General features: G+C 34.5%; 1 non-coding gene across 1 annotated transcript; it reads left to right on the top strand.

Annotated features, from left to right (window-relative positions):
- The first annotated feature begins 3,843 nt into the window (after positions 1–3,843).
- Positions 3,844–3,916, top strand: TRNAF-GAA (transfer RNA phenylalanine (anticodon GAA)). Its single transcript has one exon. It is a non-coding gene; the product is annotated as a tRNA-Phe (tRNA).
- Positions 3,917–20,764: the final 16,848 nt, after the last annotated feature.

Below are 20,764 nucleotides of genomic sequence, written 5' to 3'. Positions count from 1 at the left end.
ATTCTTGTCGACCTCCTTAATGATGTTTCTGGCGCTTCCTCGATTGGCTGACTACCATCTGTAGGAACTTCTTGACGATCAGTATCTGAGACCTGTTCATGATCTAGACCTGCACCCTGTTCATGATCTGATTCTGAAACCTGTTCATGGCTAGTATCTGAACTATGGTCATCATGACTATCATTAGAAATGCTATCAAACTGAATGTGCTGAAAATCAGATACATCATCCTGTTTCAATCTACTATCTACATCTAACTGTACAAGAGAGGATTCATTAAACTTTACATCTCTGTTGATGATGATTTTGCGGGTAGTAGGATCCCACAATCTATATCCCTTTGTTCCAACACCATACCCAACAAAGATATACCTTTTCGACTTTGGATCTAATTTAGTTCGCTGATGTTTAGGCACTAGAGCATATGCATCACAACCAAGCGCTCTGAGTTTAGAATAATCACAAGGGTGTCCTTTCCATACCTCTTGTGGAATCTTGCAACCTATCACCGTTGATGGAGATCGGTTTATCACATAACAAGTTGTTGCCACTGCTTCCGTCCACAACTCCTTTTGCAACCCGGCGTTACTCAGCATACTCCTTGCTCTCTCTAGAAGAGTCTTGTTCATGCGTTCAGCAACTCCATTCTGCTGAGGAGTATAAACCGTGGTCTTATGTCTCTCGATCCCTGCATCCTTGCAATAGCTGTCAAACTCCTTGGAAGTAAACTCACCACCATTGTCAGTTCTTAAACAATTTATTGTTCCACCAATGTTGTTTTCTACCAATGCTCTAAACTTCTTGAAAACTGAAAAAACATCAGACTTCCTTTTCAACATGTAGACCCATACTTTCCTAGAAAAGTCATCAATGAATGATACAAAATAAGACGAACAACCATATGAGGTTGTAGGGTCTGGTCCCCAAACATCTGAATGGATATAATCAAGTATGCCTTTACTAGTATGTTTGCATGTTTTAAACTTTTGTTTACTTTGTTTTCCAAACAGACAATGCTTTCAGAAATCTAACTTTCCATATTTTAGATTTGGAAGTATCTTGCGATCAGCCAAAATTTTTAACCCTCTTTCACTCATATGCCCCAATCTTTGATGCCATAAGTGAATGGAACTACTGTCATGTTCAGACACAGTAGACACAAAATCTGACCCTGTACCTCCTTCTAACTGAAATAGATTTCCTAATTTCTTAGCTTTCATAACTAGTAAAATGCCTTTCTGAATTTTCATTACTCCACCTTGAATTACAGTTTTATATCCATTTGAATCAAGTGCTCCTAATGAAATCAATTTTTTTCTTAAATCTGGTACATGCCTCACATCAGTTAATATTCTAGTTGTCCCATCAAACATTTGTAGTGTATGCTCCCAATCCCCACAATATTACATGTTACATCATTACCCATGTAGTACCCATGTAGACAACTCCATCATTAATTGATTTATATTCCTTAAACCATTCTTTATGGATACACATGTGGTTTGATGCACCGGAATCTAACAACCAATGTTGACCATGATTTGACACATTAACTGATAATACTTCATCACTCATACATGAACCTGATGCCGAACCTGTATCTGTCGTATTTGCCTCCTTCTTCCCTGTCGAAGAATCTGCTTTTGAAGTTTGATGCTGTCGCTTCCAGCAGTCCTTCTTTAAATGCCCTGATTTGCCACAAAACCAACACTTTAGCTTACTCTTCTTCCCTTTTGACTTTGAACGTGAGTCGCTCGGCTTCCTGGGGCGTCTTTCTTTCGAATGACCTCTAACCATCATAGCTTCTGATGTAGAGGTTTCAGAATGCGACCTCCTCCTTGTTTCTTCCGATAATAAGGATGCAACTACATCATCAAACTCAACAGTTTCTGATGAACTAAGACTTATAGAAGTAACAAAATGATCCCATGATTCGGGCAACGATCACAATAAAGTAATAGCTTTATCCTCGGATTGAATATTTACTTCTATACTTTGTAATTGCACAAGAAGAGTATTAAAAGCATTTAAATGATCAGCAATCGATGTACCTTCCTTCATTCGCAAACTGTACAACTGTCGCTTCAGGAGAATCCTATTGGTTAAGGATTTGGTCATGTACAGTTTCTCCAGTTTCAACCACAAACCAGCAGCTGTTGTCTCCGACACGATATTAAACATGACATCATCAGCTAGACACAATCGAATAGCACTTATCGCTCTTTCATCCATCTCGGCCCACTCATTATCTGTGATGTTGTAAGGCTGTTTGGATTTGCCCAACAACGCCTTTGCCACACCATGTTGGACAAGCAAATCATACATTTTCACCTTCCAGATCTCGAAATTATTTTTGCCATTAAACTTCTCGATTTCAAATCGAGCACTTTGAGTTTTCGCCATTTTGTATCAACAAAAAAAAAAAAAAAAACACAATAATCTCCAAAATAACAACTTTCAATAAATGAAGTTTGTGTTTAAAAAATGCCTTTGCCTTTAAAAACAAGCAAATATCTTCTCTTTGTACTTCACATACATATTTCTGCCATATGCCTATACTTTAAATAAAAACAAAATTTTGCCTTTTACTGCAACTGCGCAGCATAAATCCAGATTCCATGATTATCACCTTAGTAAATAAAATTTGGAGCGCCGATGGTAATATTATCGATATTACAAACTGTATTTCTGTTATACAAGTTTTGTTTTATTTTCAGTACCAAGTCGCATCTCCAAAAACAAACATGATTTTTCATAACCAACCATGGCACAGTTATAATATCAACACGCACCAGCGTTGATAATAGCAATACGCACCAGCGTTGATTATATAACGTTTACCTCCATGCTGTAAACTAAAAAATGTGTTTACAGCAGTACGCACCTAATGTTGATTAAACACGTTTTTATTTAAATAATTTACCATCGTTGATTATAAATAACGTTTACCTCCACGCACGCACCAACACCAATTGACGGCTCCAGCAATCAGGTAATACACCGCACCAGCACCAATTGACGGCTCCAGCAATCAGGTAATACACCGCACCAGCACCAATTGAAGGCTCCAGCAATCAGATACCACACCAGCACGCCTTTGCGCTCCACCTCCAGTACGCAAATCCAGCGCGGCTAGCAATCACACATCATAGTTATGGTTGCTGCAAATCGCCACGCAGGTGCAGCAATGCAACAGATATAGATCAACGCTGTCATATATCATGTAAACCTCCACGCAGGCGGACAGGAGTTCAACACAGCCAGCGCTCCACCTTCAGTCCGGTCCAACTGCGCGAGGCCTCCAACTGCTCTGATACCACTTGTTGAATATCAGATGCACTGCTAATTAAACAAAATACACAGCAGATCAATAAAGCACATAAAGACACAGGAATTAACGTGGTTCACCCAACCAATCTGGGCTACATCCACACAACATAGGCATCGGCAATCTTATTAATCAAACAGGAGATTACATAATTCAATCCTCACAAACTCTCACCCTCATACCAACAATCCGAATGGTTGCCTGTTTTATAGCAAAGGAAATCTAACAACTTCATTAACTCACTTTCATCAAATATAGGAGGCATTAATCATTTCCCAACAACCTGGAGTTAATCTAGGAACTGATTCCTATTGTTGTCATCTACTGAGATTTTGCCTATCTTATGCAAAACAAAAAATCTCAACAGGTCGAGTGTTCGATCCACGCTCATCGCATCGTTGAAATTGAAATCCACTTCACTACTACCCATCAAATAAATGGACAACCCCTACCATTTATTAGCAAATCATAAGACACGGATAGCTCTTTTGGGAGCTTTAAATGGAATTTCTTCTGCGGTGATAGCTCAGTTGGGAGAGCGTCAGAGTGAAGTTCTGAAGGTCGCGTGTTCAATCCACGCTCACCGCGTCATTGAAATCGAAATCGGATTCACTACTCCTACGCATCAAATAAATGGACAACCCCTACCATTTATTTGTAAATCATAATGTCTTATGTTTCTTTTCTTCTCTCCATAAGTTTAGCACTGGATTGCTTAGTTGGGAGAGCGTCAGAGTGACCTTCTGAAGGTCGCGTGTTCAATCCACGTCATTGAAATTGAAATCGAGTACACTACTACGCATCAAATAAATGGACAACCCCTACCATTTATTTGCAAATCATAATGCCTTATGTTTCTTCTCTCCATTTTGGTAATATCGTGTTGATAAAGCTCTTTCAAAAGTGATTAAAATTAGCAATCGTATTGAGAAGTGTAAAGGAAGGTCATATTTTTTTATTTTGCTCATAATTTGATAAAAATTAATCAAATTAAGAAAATGTTTAAAATTAGCAATCGTATTGAGAAGTGGAAAGGAAGGTCGAAAAAGGAACTGAGAAAGTGGAAAGAAACTATTTTCTTTGTTATATTTTTTATTTTGTTCATAATTTCATAAAAATTAATCAAATTAAGAAAATGTGTAAAAGTTAAAAAGTTTTTTTTTTTTTATTAATCTAAATAATGTTATAATATAAAGTTATTTATTATTAAATTATAACATTATTTATTATTAAATTAAAAGTTTTTTTTTTAAAGTTAGGAACCTAAATAATTTTTTATAATTATTTTACTTTCAAAATAGTATATAAATTATTAAAAAAATTAAATATTAAAAAATACCAAATATTTTATAATGTGTATATAAAAAATTTAAAAATTAACTAAAACATTTAAACTTTTAAATAAATTTTAATTCATAAAATGTTCCATAGACCAAAAATTAAATAATTAAGATTTTTCTTAATTATATTTTAAATTTAATAATAAATCAAAACTAAAAATTCATAAGCACAATTACATTATCAAAACTCTATGAATACAATTTACACAAATCCTGCTTCACCACATCTGAAACCTACTTTTGGCAATTGAATGGTATATATCAAGATGCATTTTACAATGTTCCACTCTCTTGCTGCAATAACACTCTATTTGCTACCAAAGAACTGGATTTTATGCACTGCATTTTGATGCAAAAACACTATATTTTCGAAATCTTTCACTTGGAATTATTTTATTGTGTCACTCAGTGGAATGTGAAGAGAAATGGAGGACGCAGTTTCAATTCTCAGGCAGTCCATTTTCCAATTTATCCACCTTTCCTGTGGAGAGAGGACAGACATGATTACGAACAGAACCAGCTCGAGAATATTGCATGAGAAGGCAAAAACAATGCTGAAGATGATCTGGACGTGAGCACGCTTCTCTTCGTATTATTTGTACAATTTGTCGTTGAGGAAACAGAGGCTAGTCCATCCCAGAGCTACCAGCGATCCCAACACTACAATTCCTTAGCATATTCCTTAGCATATTGTCCAGGCATCCAATACTGCAATTTTGTATCTTCAAAGTTGTTATATTCCTTTTTCCTGAAAAAATAAGTAATGTGAGGTCTTCTTTGATGATTATTGACACTTGAGAAATCACTTTATAATAGTGGCATTGATGTACATCTTGCAAACACTTACTAACACTTTACATTTGCAAGAGAATAATGTTGTACGTTGTGGAAATCAACCATGCAAACCTTAAAAAAAAAGAAAAACAACTGAGTACACCACAATCATCCTCCATTCTTTAGGATAACGAGAAAACCCTTACAACTGTGCTACTGCAAAATGAAATATTGTGCGATAACATGATCATCCCACTATTTGTCGCACACATTGTGTAGAAGGTAGTCTTCTCTCACTTTTAATACATGGATGAATATTACTCTCAGTAAAGGGGTTGGTCCTTCACTCCAACAATTTTCAAAAGAGTTTTTTAATTACCTTCAAAAAGTTTATATTTAACCTCGGTGCAACCAAATAATATAAGCTCTCGTAGAAGATAATAGGAATCTGCCAGTAGCCCTAGAGCCTCATCTTTCAAGTTGCGACACCAAGATACATCTAATCTTGACAAAATGTCATGGGTATTGCACATAAGGGCTAAGACAGTATGATTTGCAACCTCTTTTACATTGTTGAGGGAAAGATCAGATAAACAATTCCCTAAAGCACCAATGAATGCGACAACAACTTCATCACTGAATGGACATCTTTTTAACGATAGGGTTTGAAGTGATCTGCATCCATTTGCAAGGTGGCCAAGTGTTGTGTGAGTCAAAAGAGAAAGATTGTCCAGAATGAGAACATTCATTGCACAACACACATCACCTATTTCCTCTAGAACACCATCAGTCAGCTTTCCACAGTCTGCTAGAGAAAGTTCTCTCAAGTCATAGCCTAGATAAGAAAGAAGTTCCCTGACTGACTTTTCCTCAATACCTGGTATCCCTGCCAATGATAGCACTTCCAATTTTTGCATCTTCTTTAGTGAAGGAAAACTTTTGAAGGGTTCTAACTGCTGGCACCACTCCAAACACAATTCCTTAATCAATGGAGCCAAAGTGTCAACTAGAGTACTAATGCGAGCTACAGATAATAATGAGCACTGATTCAAATCAATAGAACTTAGCAAAGGAGGCATCCACACAAATGATCTCAATCCAACATCTGATAGGCGATATGCATCCTCTAAAGAGAGGGAAGGCAAGAGTGCAAAAGAACTAGCAAAGGTAGTTTGTAGTAAATGATATGGAAAAGTGCGTCCACACATGCTCAATTGCAGTACCTTTGCATTAGTTATTGAACATTCTGCAGTGAGCTTGGTAAGATCTTCCTTTGGTATAAGACAATCGTCTGGAATCAAAATTTGTGTTGGAGACCTGTAATAAAAAATCAACACATTAATTTTAGTTAATATTTTTACTTTTTATATAGAAATTATAAAATATTTGGTATTTTTTTAATATCTAAATTTTTTTTTTTTTAATAATTTATATACTATTTTGAAAGTAAAAAAATTCAAAACAATTTTATATTATAAAATTATTTAGGTTAATAAATTAAAAAAAATAAAAATTAACCTATTAATTTTCAATAATAAATAATTTGATATTATAACATTATTTAGGTTAATAATTAAAAAAAAAACTTATTAACTCTTAAAAAGTCTCTTAATTTGATTAATTTTTATGAAATTATGGACATCATAAAAAAACAAAGTAGCACAAAGAAAATTTTTTCCACATTTCTGCTACTTCTTTCAGCGTTCTTTTGCACCTCTCCATACAATTGCTAGTTTTTTTTACGAACCGTGACCAACCTACATTAATTAATTACTTTTTAACCAACCCTCACGCACCTGCATTCACCGACCTACCTTAATTAGTTTTATTTTTTTACGAAGCCCCACTGAGCTATATTAATGATTTTTTTTACGAACCCTCACCAACCTACTTTAATTAATTAATTGTTTTTTACGAATCCTCACCACTACGCTTTTATGTTGAGGCTTTTGCCTCAAGATATTGTAGCTAGATTTATCGACCGCCACGTAATCTAGCTATAGTGTCGGTATTATAACATTTTAATTAGGCCAATAGGCCTTCTTTTGAATCGGTGGACCTTCTACACTTTTATACGTTATTTTTCGCTTGTAATTAGCTAACACAATCTTCACAATGCAGGGTCCCCATTCCACCCACCCTGCACTCAGGATCGTGGTAGGAGAAGCAATCTTCACAATGCAGGGTCCCCATTCCACCCACCCTGCACTCAGGATCGTGGTAGGAGAAGCAATCTTCACAATGCATGCTCCCCATTTCGCCCACGCGGCGCGCTCAGGATTGTGGTAGCCTTTAGAGGAACAATTACCACATCTAAACCTTGGTTGGCGACCTAAAGCTAGATTCGCAAATTGTTAAACACAGACTCCACACGACTGCCTAGTTCAAGGCAGTGTTCGACGCAGTGAAGATATGCGTGTGCGAGAGCGGGCGGGAGATGTGTGGATTGTTAGGCATTCACTAGGGGCGTCCATTGCAATGCTTGCGTGGAGACGAATGGTTGAAAAGGGATTGTTCCCAGAGGCTCATCTCTTCAACCCGCCGTTCTTCTCGGCTCCCGTGGACAGAATAAGGAGCAACAAGGTCAAGCGCGGTCTGCACAACGCTCGAAGCCTAGTGGCAGCAGGCCTCGCCGTGACTCTCAAGGCCCCTCCGAAATACGAGACCTTCCAGGTGTGGAACAATTGCTTTTTTGGTAGAACCTGAAGCTTGGTGGCGGTGGGGCTCGCCGTGGCTCTCAAGGACGAACACAGCCGCATGGAATTACACAATGCATTCTTCGCCCTACGAAATACAAGACCTGCCAGGTGTGGAACAATTGTTTTTTTTTGCAGAAGTTGGATGTTTGTGGATGCCAGAAGCTCCAGAGCATACCCGGGCTAGGGAATCTTACAAATCGTACAGAACTGGATGTTGATGGATGCCGCGAGATACTAGAGCTGCCAGATGTGGAACAGTTGATGTCATTAAAGATTCTTTCCGTTCGGGAGTGTTCCAAATTTCAGTGGAGTGAGGTTGTACTTGAGCAGTTGAGCGAACGGTTGAAGGATGGATTAAAATATGAAAAACAAATACACAGAAGCGGTTGTCTCCAGTTTCTGCAATCTCTGTGTGAGATGTTTAAAATTGATTCTAATTCTACTAACAAAGTAAACCAACACATATTAACAGGGCTTTGCTGTAAATGAAGAATGGGCAAATTTGAATCAGGGCAATATATTTATTAGATTTAAACATCATTTACAAACGAAGAGGAATAAATGAAAAAAATGCAAAAATGTTTTTATCATTATTAAAAATATGATTTGTGGAATTTTGGAAATTTACTTTATGATGGCTCAGTTTAATGAAAAGCGTTCATTCCATTGTCATTGGTTTTAGATCAATATCAGTTTGGTAATTTTTTTTTCAGTTCCAGTTCAATATCAGAGTTATATCAATTTGATGGAAACCGTTTTTTATTGCAGAAGTGTCTCTTATGAATTTTGCAATCTTAGGCACTTCCCACTCATATAAAAATTTATGTGCCAATTTCCATTACAAACTTCATCAGTGGTGGGCGCCGGATCTCAGAATCCATTGCAGCAAATGCAGGTTTAGCGAAGGACCAGAACACTCGAAATAAAAGTTTGAGTTTCATGCTTATAAGGAAATGATGAGTTTTTCTTAAATGTTTGGCCGAGGTTCATTCCACCACACTTTGAGAGGTACCGAACACCAAATGTTTTGAAAATAAGATATTTAAAGTATAATATTTTAAAATAAAAATGAATAATTCAAAGGAAAAATATTTAATGTATCTTTTTATTGTGTATTTTTCAAAGATATTTTAAACATAATTTTTTAAAATAAAAATAAATAATTCAAATAAAAATTATCATCTCACCGGACCACCTCCTCTTCCCATCCTCGTCATCATATCACCATACCACCTCCTCTTCCAACCCTTGTCATCATAATTGAACATTTAACAAACGACATTTCAAGTAAGTGCCACCGGGTCAAGGTCTCACTTTTCATTTCATTTTTTTCATCTATAATATCTTATTTTAAATTTATTTTATTATAAAAATATTTAAAATTATTTTTGGGAAATAGGATTTATTACATAATTACTATTGAAAATGGGACCCTTCACATGTTTGACGAAGGTGGCTCCTCTTTTTAATATTTAAAATTATTTTTTTGGAAATAGGATTATTATAAAATTATTATTGAAAATGAGATTTTTGGAATGTTTGATGGTGGTGCTTCCTTTCTATAAGAAATTGATAAATATATTTTCTGTAACAACTTTGGTGAAAATTCCATGTAATAAATGTTAAAAACAATAACCACTGATGACTGAGACATTTATTCCAAGCTGAACGTTGGGCGAGGCATCTTAGGGGGTGTTCATTTGACTATTTATGACTAAGGAAACTGGCAAAGGCAATGGCTAAGGCATTAAAAGGCATTTTGGCACATTTATTTATTAAAATAATGGAAATTATGAGAAAAAGGAGGTGAAAGGTCACAAGTTGAATGTGAGGAGGAAAATGAAATAAAATAATGGAAAATGAAGAAAATAGAGGTCTCATTCATAAAAAGGTTTCTAAGGATCACTTGGCAAGCTTTTTGTCAATTCTGTTTTGGAGCTCTCTCATTATTCTCTCTCTCTCATACTCTTGATTACTTAGAGTTTTCTTGGAGCACTCTTGGAGGGTGTGGTATTCTTGGATTCTTGGAGCAAGAAGGCAACGAAAGAGAAGGAAAGCGCAAGAAGGCATCAGGATCAACAACTACATCAAATTTGCTTGTGGGTATTGAGTTTCATGTATGATTCTTTCACTAGTTTTGGCATGCATGGCACATGCATGTGGTTTCTTGGTTATAAACTGTCATTGGCATGGAGGATGGCTGGGATTTACAGTGGGTTGCCTAGCCTTGCCATTTCCTGGATAGCCATGGTGATTGTGGGTTTACTTTCATTGCTTTGTTTTGGTTGGTTCTCATGTTTCGTCAGCTTGGGTTGAGTTACTAGTCCTGGAAGCCCTGGTTGGACAAATGCTCTGGAAGCCCTTGGTGGGTTGAGTTACTAGTCCTGGAAGCCCTGGTTGAACAAACGCTTTGGAAGCCCTGTAACAACTTGGGTTGAGTTACTAGTCCTCGAAGCCCTGGTTACACAAATGCTCTGGAAGCCCTTGGTGGGTTGAGTTACTGGTCCTGGAAGCCTTGGTTGGACAAATGCTCTGGAAGCCTTGGTTGGACAAACGCTCTGGAAGCCCTAGAAGGCTTGGATGGAGACCAATCTGGTGATGGTTTTGGTGATGTCCGACCGTGAGGTGGAATCACTATTTGATGGGTTGAGGTGGATGGCTTCTGGAAGCCCTGGATGAGTTTTGATTGATGTGTTCTATGAGATCCCACATTCATGCTTGGAATATGGTATGGGGGTGATTGAATGAAGAGAGATTTGGTTCAGCCATTCTACGGTCGGGTGGAACATGTAGTCCCATCTCTAGTTGGTTCATTGCATTCATTAATGATAAATCTATTCCCTTGATTTTCATGTGTAAACGTAATGATGTATTTATGGATTTGATAGCTAATATGTTTATTATATTTTTGTTCCTAGTATGTTGTTTATATTCACATTTCATGACAGTAGTTATGTATGGCTCTCAGCATGTTTTTACTTGTATATGAATGGATAATGTGTTTATGAGTTAATGGAGGATAATGCAACAAATGGCATGAGGGAACAATGGTTCATAGCGATTCTTAGATAAGTATGAGATCCCTACACTTAATTATGTTATTTACACTTGTAGGTTACATGTTGATGATATGTTTGACGAAATGCCTGTCATGGCTAGTAGGGGTCTGGTGATGATCTTGTTCATATTATTTCTTTTTCATCATTGTTTCCTTGCATCCTTACTAATTCTAAGTGATCATTCCATTATGGGCAGTGTCCCAGGCTCTGGGCCGAAAAAGGTGGCTCAAATCCCAGAATGCTAGCATTAGTGCTGAGACTAACTCGCCTGGGCAGTGTCTGGGAAGCGTTATAAAGCACCTAGGTAGTGTCTGGGGAGCGTTAGTCTTGAAACTAACTCGCCTAGGCAGTGTCTAGGGAGCGTTACCCTGCCCTAAGTCTCTCAAACAACAGTAGGACCCAGGGACAAGTAGTCTGAGTGGCTAACTTGTCTTCTAAGGGTTGCGTGGATGATGTTGGATGACTGTATGTGATGTTCTGTTGATTCCATTTCCTTAAAGTCACCAAGGGGGTTGAATCTTATCATAGTGGCCTCTCGTCACATGTTTACCCCGACTGGCCGATTGCTTGGGTAGATGTGGGAGGAGGGTGTTACATTTTCATATCAATATAATATTTTTTTTAAAGAACGCTTGCCATTACTACCATCCTTTCAAGTCACATAGCGAAATAAAGTGAAATCATTTTGTAGAATCTCTCAAGGTGATTTATAAGACATCTGATTTAAAATATAAATTATAAAAGTGTAATTCTACTTGTGAACTTGACCCATTTAATATATTTTTTATAATTAAAGCACTTTAAAAAATACAAACAATATTAATTTAATCACTAATAATTTTGAGTTTATTTAATGATTTATTTCCAATAATTAATTTACTTAATTTGATTTACAATATTATTGTATGATTTTCTTGTCTACTCATCAAAGTGATATTAAAACTTTAGATAACAACTATGATTACATCATAAATTAAAATTTGAAAATATAAATAATATTTTTCTTTTAATATTTTCAATATGTGGTGGGATCCTCAACAATTATTTTTTGCTTTTTCCACAAGCTGAAAATGCTAAGATTTGCTCAAGGGCTACTAGACACATGAATAAGATTTGCTCAAGGGCTACCAGACACATGAATAAGTATCACATTTAAAAAGTTCAATGGTTGTTGTATGTACTAACAACACTACAAACTCACACATCAACTTTATTGATAAAATTATTCATTTCATTAAATGTTAATAAAACAATGTAGTAATAACAATGCTAAATATGTATAAGTGTTTGGTATATTTTATGTTATTATTTCTAGATATTGTTGCTATATTCATGCATGATTTTTAAATAGGTGTAGCAATTTTTATTTTCTTTTTAAATCATTTAAAATTAAAAATCTCTAAAGACAAAAATAAGAGGTAAATAAAAAGATGTTGTTAGGTCTCGATCCTAAGACCTGTGTATAAAATTAATAGTGTGAATCATGAGCACAAGCATTATTAGAGGGATCAACTAGCTTCTACAAGATGACCAAGTCAGCCATGGCTTACGATGTCAGGGTTTTACTCATATGTTTTTATGACAGAATATCATTTTTTTCTATGGTTTAATATTTTATTATATTAAGTAAAAATTGGAAAGAAAAATGTTAAATTATAAAAGTGTAATTCTACTTGTGAACTTGACCCATTTAATATATTTTTTATAATTAAAGCACTTTAAAAAATACAAACAATATTAATTTAATCACTAATAATTTTGAGTTTATTTAATGATTTATTTCCAATAATTAATTTACTTAATTTGATTTACAATATTATTGTATGATTTTCTTGTCTACTCATCAAAGTGATATTAAAACTTTAGATAACAACTATGATTACATCATAAATTAAAATTTGAAAATATAAATAATATTTTTCTTTTAATATTTTCAATATGTGGTGGGATCCTCAACAATTATTTTTTGCTTTTTCCACAAGCTGAAAATGCTAAGATTTGCTGAAGGACTACCAAACACATGAATAAGATTTGCTCAAGGGCTACGAGACACATGAATAAGTATCACATTTAAAAAGTTCAATGGTTGTTGTATGTACTAACAACACTACAAACTCACACATCAACTTTATTGATAAAATTATTCATTTCATAAAACAATGTAGTAATAACAATGTTAAATATGTATAAGTGTTTGGTATATTTTATGTTATTATTGCTAGATATTGTTGCTATATTCATGCATGATTTTTAAATAGGTGTAGCGATTTTTATTTTATTTTTAAATCATTTAAAATTAAAATCTCTAAAGACAAGAATAAGAGGTAAATAAAAAGATGTTGTCAGGTCTCGATCCTAAGACCTGTGTATAAAATTAATAGTGTGAATCATGAGCACAAGCATCATTAGAGGGATCAACTAGCTTCTACAAGATGACCAAGTCAGCCATGGCTTACGATGTCAGGGTTTTACTCACATGTTTTTATGACAGAATATCATTTTTTTCTATGGTTTAATATTTTATTATATTACGTAAAAATTGGAAAGAAAAATGTTTGTAATGAGATACTCTGTTTTTACATTTGATTTTAATTAAATTGTAAAAAATATTATTATAATATTAATTATATTTCTAATGAATTAAATATTTTTCAAATCCCAACTATCCTAACTCCACCAAAAAGCACTCTTTGATTTGTGGCAAAGATCTTCCCAAAGTATTTAATTTGGATTAAAAAATGGATTATGGGCTAGATTTTTTTTTTTGTTGAATATTAAAAATATTTAATTTGTTCTTTTTGTTTTTAGGTCATGGACTATGTTTTTTGGTTTACTATTAAATAACGATGAAAAGATAAGACCTACATAGATGATTTCCAAATGATATCCACACCAAGAGTATATGTAATTGTTCTCACCCGGTTCATTGTAATCAAGTCATATTTTGGGAAAAGTCAAATTTAGAGTGTGTAAGCATGTCGAGTTATTTTGGGCCAGTAACTAGTCCAAAATGTATAAATAGCTCTCACCCGGTTCATTGTAATCAAGTCTAATCAAGCATTGTAACAATCAAATTTGTGTGATCAATAGAGAAGATGAGTGGCAACTCATATTCATATTGTTTCTGTGTATCAATTATTGTGTTTCTTTTCTCTGTTAGGGTTTTGTAGATGAATAGGAAACCAAATTGTCTTGGCTCTGTCACTTAGAAGCAAGGATATAATTTGATGGGTAAATTGTTATCACTCAGTAATTTTCTTATCAAATACAAATAAAAAATTAGCATGATCTTTTGTTGCAATTGCAAAAATGAGTTAGTGAGGTGAATATTTTGAAATTCCAACCATGTGTGGGAGTCTGAGTTGATCATGAGCTTGCCGTGGCTGACCGAGAAATAAATTGAGAAGGAAGAGCAGAAAAGATAGAGAAGATAAGAAGCAGTTTCACTTTCAACTGTTTTCAGAAATCATTAATTTTTTTTTAAGAAAAATAAAATTATTTTTTATTTTAAAAAAAATATATTAATAAATAAATGTTTTAAAATTGATTTTAATCCATCAGAACTAAACTGGGCTGTATGGGATGTAGAGGAGTAACTTAATCGCACCAAGTAGGGGTCGAACCTATGACGGTAGTGGGCGGTATCCACTGAGCTACAGACGCTAATTGCAAACAAGGTGCATCGTTTAATTATTTACTTTCTACCTCATACGTGATTGAATATGTTATTGGCCACTAATTAGAAAACACCTACACTTTACCCTCACAATTTAGATTCCCTGTTATCCAGGTTTTAATGTTTTTCGTAACTCAGATTTTCCTCCAAACCCTGCAATTCTGTCGAAGGTTGAAGACATGGGCTTCATCGTAACACATGCTTACGGCCTCACTGAAGCCACCGGCCCTGCTCTCGCCTGCGAGTGGAAGAGCGAATGGGACGATGCTCAACTCTCCCCAGCCCAACGAGGTGCCCTCAAAGGGCGGCAAGGAGTGGGCGTGTTGAGTCTCGAGGAAGTGGACATGAAGAATCTAGTGACCATGTCCAGCGTGGCAAGAGATGGGCAAACCATGGGCGAAATCATGTTGAGAGGAAATGACATAATGAAGGGGTATCTCCGCGACCCGGAGAGCACCGCCAAATCCTTTGCAGGCGGTTGGTTACACACTGGTGACGTTGGCGTGGTCCATCTCGATCGGTACGTTGAGATGAAGGATCGTTCAAAGGATGTCATAATCTCTGGCGGAGAAAACATCAGCAGTTTGGAGGTTGAGTCTGTTCTGTACACTGTGGGTTGCCATGCCCCATCCCCGGTGGGGCGAGACACCCTGCACCTTTATCAAGACAAAGTGCAACGATGACACCATCATAACAGAAGAAGGTCCCGCACTACATGGTTCCCAAGGTTGTTGTCTTCTTGATGGAGCTGCTGAAGAATCCCACAAACAAAATACTGAAAATTTGTTGAGAGATCATGCCAAACATCTTTCCCGCAGCTTCAACAGCAAAATCTTCTACCCGAGGTGTCAGCCGAACCCCGTGAGTTTAAGTCGATTACAGATTTCCGGGAAATCTGCAATCGACTTAAAGATGGCTCGGATGGCTCGGGAATCTACAATAGACTTAAGGATGGCTGGCCAAACCAAGCCACCGTCATCGAGACAGAAAAATCGGCCACAGTTTGACTTTCATTAAACAAATCTCTCCATGTTTTTAAGGAGAAACATAGATACTATAGAATAATTTATGATTCAATCATGTCACATAGCAAGAAAATCTGTTGAGCACAGCAAGCTCAACTCAGTGGAGATTCTATATAACAACTCATACTACCCAGCTAGGTGTTTTGATCGGGAAACTCCCCATATGCGTTAGAGACTGTGTTGGGTGTGGATTCATTGGCACAGATATCCACATGACCTGGGAGAATGCGAGGAGATTTTGAACAATAGAACAATGTTAAGGTCGCCACTGTAAGCAGGTCTTGCCGAAAGGACACTTGGTTTTCCTATGTCCGCCTGGGTATGGTAAGTTTTCAGTTTCAGGTATGGTATGGTTATGTGTATAAGATTGGGATCTTGTCTATGATGGATAAGGCTTAAAGCTGCAGGGGTTGAGATTTTGGCTTATTTATTCTTTCAGGGGTATATCTTTACGTCTCCCCTCAATGTCTAAGATGAGGATGGCAGTGTAGGTGTTTTCTTACTCCCTGGTTTTTTAGTTTCAATTTTAATTTAGTTTCAACAAGATTTTTCTCATATGATTTGTTAGGGGTTGGTGAATTAAGTGATGCCTCATAGATGCCTATGCGGACATGATCTTTCGAGGGTTTGGGGGACGATCTTCCTAGTATTTCAGTGCACCCTGTTATTGTTTTATATTGTGGTTTACTCACCTGGAGGAGGTATGCTTAATTAGTGTATATATAATTTCCAAAACAAGATGCCCATGTTGACTATAATTGGCTATGGTTGAGTCTTGTTAATTATGGTTGCCTTTTGTTGACTATAGTTGATTATGCTAGCTTGTGCTGACCATTATGATTGACTTTTGTTTACTATGGTTGATGTCCATGTTGGCTTTTGTGACTATAGTTGACCTTTTTAGCATTATGGTTGACTTTTGATGACTGATGTACATATAATTTACAAAGCATGATTCCCATGTTGACTCTAGTTTACTTTTGTTGACTAAAATTGATTTTGTTTGACTATGGTTGACTTTCATTGACTATGACTATGTTTGATTTATGTGCATATGATTTCGAAAACATGATATGCATCTTGACTATAGTTGACTATGTTTGACTAATGTACATATAATTTCCAAAACATTATGCCTATCTGGAATATAGTTGACTATGGTTCTAATTTTTTTTTTTAAAATTCATGTCCATATTGACTATAGTTGACTATGATTGATTATATATAATTTCCAAAACTTAATGCCCATATTGACTATAGTTGACTATGGTTATATAATTTCTAGAACTTGATGGTTATATTAATTATAGTGCACTGTGGTTGATTTGTATTAACTATTATTAATTGAATTCATAAACCTACTAATTCAATATACAATTAAAAAAAACATAAATTAAACAATAAGATTATATATATATATATATATAAATTATTGAGACTGTATTTCTCATAAATCACATCATTAGTTTTTGGTGAATGTTTCTATATACATTGTTTTTATAAATTCTAATACAATTTTCGTTTATAAATAGGAATTTTTTTTTTTAATAATATTATATTTAAATTAAATAAAAATAAATAAATATTTATAACAATAATTTCACATTAAATATAAAAATATAATATTGAGTATTTTTATAATGATGAAGTATTTATGATTAATATATAACCAATCAAGATCTATTTTAACTTTAGATTTATCAAGAGTCTAGAGGGATCAAATCTCCTTTCACTTTAAAAGGGGTTTGTATAAGAAATTTGATCCCTCTGGGTGTTTGGTAGATCCGACATTAAGATGGATCTAAACTAGTTTAATTATTAATTATAATTATAATTATTAATTTTGTGTTTTTTATTTTATTAGTGAAGTTTACTTATAAACCTCAAATATAAAGAAAAAAATTAATAAATGGTGGATTGGGTGAGAGGAAATCTTGGATATAATATAATATTATCCTATTATATTTTACCCAATATTTATTACTACTCTCACGCAGTAAAAGTGGCCATGGGTGGGAGAATCACTAATTAAAATGTAATATTATTACATTTTACCTAATATTTCCTAGGAGCCCCAACCTAAATATTACATTTCACTCAATATTTCCCCTCACCCCTGCGAATTTTATAGTTGAGTTTGTTTACTTTTAAACTTCAAATATAAAGAAAAATTACTATAAAAAATCAGTGGAGGGGAAATATGGGGTAAAATATAATATTATAGCATTATATAAAATGTAATAATTACATTTTACCTAATATTTCTCCCAACTCCTCTACTCACCCCATCTCAGTTTCATGGTTAAGTTTATTCATTTCTAAACTTATCATCCTAGATCTATGAGAGCTCTATTTCTATAGAACATTATTACACATAATTTAAGAGAGTATATTACATATATTATATTAAAGTGATTATCAAAGAAGCTATTAGAAGTAACTATTGTTTTGTACTTTTTGCAATCATGTTTACTCGTACACTTTTTAAAAACACCTTCCTAAATCATCCAATAGCCTCCAGGAATATCTAAAGCTTATACACATATATACACATTATGTATTCATCCATTCAACAATAGAAACAAAATATACAAATGCGAAGTGCGATTGCACATCCATAAAAGTGTTTTACCTTTACATGCTACATGGATTCAACCCCATCATTTTTTACAATTAATTATATATCTAAATATAACCTCAAAGTAAGATGGATCTAAGCTAGTTTAATTTCCCCTTTAAATAAGTTATATTTCACATGAATACCATGGTTCAATATCATAATACCATGGGTCATTTTTTTTATTATTATGAATTTTTATAAGGTTATTTTTATTTTATTTTCATTGAGTGCAAATGTTTACATTATATTGGGTTACATTAAGCTACACATCTTTACCATATTTTTTTTCTTTTACCGAGTCAATGTTTACATTAACATTACACATCTCTAGCATTCCGTCAAAGAACCCCTCTCAACTCAATAAAAAATGAGTAATTTTATTAAAAAATAAAGATTATTATTCTATATCTTAAAATATTATATTCAAAGCCTAGAGTCCACCAACCTTAAATTAACTATTTTACTTTAATTATTTCACTCTTTCTCAACTCAATAAAGAATGAGTAATTTTATTAAAAAATAAAGATTATTATTCTATATTTTAAAATATTATATTCAAAGCCTAGAGTCCACCAACCTTAAATTAACTATTTTACTTTAATTATTTCACTCTTTCTCACATAGAAAATTCTAGTATGCATTGTTCTATGAAACCACTTGCATACTTTGCTTTAAGTATTTACACAAACATATTTATGATAAGGAAACTTTGGAAATACTACATGCTCTAATGTAATGATATCTTTATGTAATGGGAAGACACTTCAAGGTAAAAACATATCATGATAGGCTTAAATGCTTTTTGGAATAAAGATTATCTTTAAAACAACAATAAAAATGGGTCACAAAAATTTTGGGTTCTGATTTTGAAATCATATACAAAAAGGGAAGAAAAATGTTGTTACATATGCACTCTCAAGAAGGGATGAGGATGTGAATCTATTGTGATGTGCCATTTTTATTATTCAACTTGATTGGATAAATGAAGCAAGCAATGTATGAAAGAATAGCAAAGACGTGTGGAAACTCATTCAAAAATTGTAGCATGATCCTTGTGCATTTGATCAATTTATCTGCAAAAATGATTCACTATGGTACAAAGGTCTATTATATCTATTTAAGAACTCCCAACTCAAATAGAAGGTTATTTTGGAATATCACACCTATCTTATAGGAGGGTACTCGGGATTTTTAAAAACCTGCCACATGGTCCAGAAAGAGTTTTTTTGAGATGACCTTAATGTTGATATTCAGAAGTTTGTGGTAGAATAATTGTTTTTCCAACAAAACAAAGTTGAGACAATTAAGACCTAGGTCTTTTACAACCATTGGTCATTCCAAGTCAATGTTGGGAGGTGGTTTCACTCAATTTTATCATAGGTCTACCCAAGTCCAAAGGAAAGAGTCTTATCATGGTGGTAGTTGATAGACTTACCCAAGTATGCAAATGTTTGTGCATTATCTCATCCTTTCAAATCTAGCACAATGACTTCTACATTTGTGGAAAAAGTTCAAAAGCTACATGGTAACCCAAAGATTATTGTAAGTGATAAAGATCCCATTTTCATTAGAAAATTTGGGACATAAGTATTTTATTGTCTTGATATTCAATTATCTCATAGTTCATCTTATCATCCTTAATCTGATGGGTAAACTGAGATAGTGAAGAAATTTTTGGAAGGATACCTTTTTCACTTTGTATCTAATAAACAAACACAATGGGTCAACTGGTTACCTCTCACAAAATGGCAGTATAACAAATATTTCCATACAACAACCAAAATGATGCCATTTATGGTGCTTTATGGATATTATCCACCATCCATCACATCATCTCTAAGAGACAATTCTAAGGTTCAAGCAGTGGAAGATCACATCAAGAATCACCACTAAGTTCTCCAACTCTTAAAGGATAACTTGACTCTAGCGCAAAATCAAATGAAACAATAAGCATATCAACATTGTAGTGAAATACGTTTTGACGTGGGTGATTGGGTACTTTTGCGACTACAACCATACAAACAAATTTGCCTCGAGTAAGCTAATAACAATAATAAATTATCACCTAGGTACTACAACCCTTACAAGGTGTTGTGAAATATTGGTACTATGGAATACAAATTGGAGCTACCTGCATCTTTGCGAGTACACCTAGTTTTCCATGTTTCATGGTTAAAGAAGGTTATAGATGACAAGCTCCGAGTTCAAACTATATTTTCGGAACTTGACGAGGAAGGAAAAAA

Source organism: Pinus tabuliformis, chromosome 6 (genome assembly GCF_031772625.1).
Source record: "Pinus tabuliformis cultivar Carrire ecotype Pingquan chromosome 6, CPIR1, whole genome shotgun sequence".
In the NCBI taxonomy this organism is placed as follows: domain Eukaryota; kingdom Viridiplantae; phylum Streptophyta; class Pinopsida; order Pinales; family Pinaceae; genus Pinus; species Pinus tabuliformis.
This window is presented reverse-complemented; position numbering and strand designations above follow the sequence as displayed.